Source organism: Mustelus asterias, chromosome 3 (assembly GCF_964213995.1).
Source record: "Mustelus asterias chromosome 3, sMusAst1.hap1.1, whole genome shotgun sequence".
NCBI classification, from domain to species: domain Eukaryota; kingdom Metazoa; phylum Chordata; class Chondrichthyes; order Carcharhiniformes; family Triakidae; genus Mustelus; species Mustelus asterias.
Window position 1 is genome coordinate 133120169 of NC_135803.1, and position 3280 is coordinate 133123448.

General features: G+C 44.2%; 1 pseudogene; it reads right to left on the minus strand.

Annotated features, from left to right (window-relative positions):
• Window positions 1-448: 448 nt before the first annotated feature.
• On the minus strand, window positions 449-1168 carry LOC144491873 (methyltransferase-like protein 27; annotated as a pseudogene).
• Between the last annotated feature and the right edge of the window lie 2112 nt (window positions 1169-3280).

Sequence of the window (3280 nt, forward strand, 5' to 3'; positions counted from 1 at the left end):
CAGATCCCTGCTCTGTGAAGCAGCAGTGCTAACCGTGTGTCACTGTGCCATCCACAGATCCCTCCTTGGGCATTGAGCACCACTGAATAAGCAATCCCTCTCGGGAGATCACTAGGAACCCAGCATAGGTTTGCTTGATGACAGGCATGCTTCAGTGATTACTGAATACATTTACTACATTCTCACATGCCCTTTAGCTTTCCATTCCAATTGAAAAACATTGATAATGACAATTCTGATCAGCCTACTGATGCAATGAAATGGAATTGTTTTGTTTACAGACTAATTTTGCTACCAACAACCTTACATTTTACACAGAAATCTGAGTGGTCAGTCAGAATCAGGCTCCCTATGAAACAGATACTCATCTGTGATGTGCCAGCACTGTGGGTGAAGCAACAGAACCACGATGAATGAAGATTTGCCTTCATAATTCACAGGTGCCATTTTAACCCTGACCCCTTGATTTTCGGTCCATTTAGATTATCCCAGAGGTATACTTAGAATCTTGTACAGCCTCATGTAGAGATGTTACTTTTTCCCAACGTCCCATTTCTCGCACTCTTTCCCATAACCTTTTGCTGTTCCATTTCCTCTATTACAGTGTGTAGCTGTTTCTTGTAGAGTTGGTTTAAGGTGGTGGTTCAGGTGGTCTTGCATACAAAGCCTCCCGGCTTGGTAACTCAATGGAGTTCAGGGAGGATGGTTTGTGCCCTTTCACTTAATGCTCCAACAATCACAACAATATGATAACTACCTGAAGATGCTGGAAGGGACTCAGTATCCAGCATACATGCCTGGAGGGTTTGGTGCACTGATTTAGACCATGCTGATTCCAACATTCCTTCACTGCCATTCACTCCATCAAAGTTGGGAAATCCAAGTCTCTGCATCTGTACAAACAACTAATCCTATTCCACAGGCCAGTGCATCCAGGACCAGTGCTTGGTCACGGTCTGTGTGCACTGCTGCTGCTCAACTTCCTGTCGCCAAGAGAGGAGCACAATAATCCAAGATCATCACATTCTGTTCATAGACTTCGGCACCTCACATCATAGACTTCAGACCAGCCATCATGAAAGAACATTTTGTTTTCAGCTGTGGATTCTTTATGAGGGGAGAGAACAGTTCTCTGAACATCTGCAAATGTTCTTGGATTGGCTGCCATTCAGTTCTGAGTGGATCAAAGTCCTGCGCGAGCATTCCCAATACCATTGGTGCAAAGAAGAAGCCTTTAGTTGAGCATTGACCACCTATTTAAGGACCTCAACTGGCTGTGGGGCGGGAAGGCCTAATTTAACATTCCCTCCGCCTCCAAACTAGCCATGGGGAAGAGCATTAAAATACTAACCCCCCCAGACATTTATTTAAAATGAGAAGTGAAGAGTTTCAGTGGTTTTGTGAGAATATTTCATTGTGGTGAACTTTTTGATGAAAGCAGTGTTGCTGGATGCCTGGAGATCCTCTTGGCTCAGCACCAGATTCAGACTGACATTAGGAAGGAGCTTTCTATGCCGCAACATTGCTTTGTCACTGATTAAAAATCCAGCCTCTTTTGATCAAAAATAGAAAGGTTCCGCTCCTGCATTCCTAACTCTGAAACAAAAGGTACCATGATCTTGATTCTGTTTATATAGTGTGTACCTGGCTAAAAAGGCTCCCTGAACATTCTTAAATAGGATTTGACACTGCATTCAAATGTTATTAACCATAGAATCGCTACAGTGCAGAAGGAGGCCATTCAGCCCATCGTGTCTGCACCGACTCTCCAAAAGAGCATCCTCCCCCTCCCTCCCATCAATCCCCATACATTTACCTAACCTGCACATCTTTTGCACAGTGAGAGGAAACCCATGCAGGTACGGGGAGAATGTGCAAACTCCACACAGTTACCCAAGTCCGGAATTGAACCTGGGTCCCTGGCGCTGTGAGGCAGCAGTGCTAACCACCGTGCCACCCATGCCACTATCAAGTGTGAAATTTGAACCGTGTGAGATGGCTGTGGCCAGATAGTATCTTGTGTAATGCAACACTCCAGATTCAGACCAAGAGATAATGCCCACCATGTTACATTATACCTTCATTGGCAAAACCAAAAAAAAAACCTCTGCGCAATGCCACCGTCAACAAGGGCAGCATTAGTAATTGATGTGTCGCAAAATCTTTCTTTCACATTGTCGTTAAGGTGCAGCTATGCTACCTTTCGTGAAGAATCAGGTCCCAACCACTTTGTTAACAAAGTTGAGGAGTTAGAAATTCTGATTCACGCTCTCAAAATATTATTTCCTGTGGGAAACAAGAGCTGTGTTTACGTATGCACACAAGTGCAAAGTTCACTCCTGGCTCTGAGAGTTTGATTCGGAGCCATGCAGTATGGAGTGCATTTGTTAAGCTGGGATTGATTCTGTACCTACCTGTGCAAGACCTGTGGTCGCAGTAATAATAATGCAAGCTAAAGATTAGAAGAAATGTTGGTCAGTAGATTATTGGGTCTCCACCGCACTTTAGTTTAGATTTTAATAAGCATACAGATATAAAATATAAACTTCCATTGCAAGATCTAAGTAATCACACAAATCAATGTTTTTCTTTATAAAAGCACTAATAAAATCTGGTTTGCAATCCTACAAAAAAATACAAATCCAGCGCTGGATTTCAATGTTTGTTTGACCTGCTTTATTTCAAACCCTTTTAAATTTCAACTATTGTCCAAATGTTAAAGTTTTTAATTTATTTATTAGCATCACAAGTAGGCTTACATTAACACTGCAATGAAGTTACTGTGAACCATCCCCGAGTCGCCACACTCCAGCGCCTGTTCAGGTCCACTGAGGGAGAATTTAGCATGGCCAATGCACCTAACCAGCATGTCTTTTGGATTGTGGAAGGAAAGTGGAGCACCTGGAGGAAACCCACGTAGACACGGGGAGAATGTGCAGACTCCTCACAGATAGTCACCTAAGCCAGAAGTTGAACTGGGGTCCCTGGTGCTGTGAGGCAGCAGTGCTAACTACTGTGGCACTTGCCACCCTAAAAAAGCAATCATCCAACCTTACGGTGGAGCAGCGTGGTGGCACAGTGGTTAGCATTGCTGCCTCAGAGCACCAGGACCCTGGGTTCGATTCCCGGCTTGGGTCACTGTCTGTGTGAAATCTGCGTATTCTCCCCATGTTTGCCTGATTTTCCTCTAGGTTTCTGCCCACAGTCTGAAAGACGTGCTGGTTAGCTGCATTGGCCATGCTAAATTCTCCCACAGTGTACCTGAACAGATGCCAGAGTG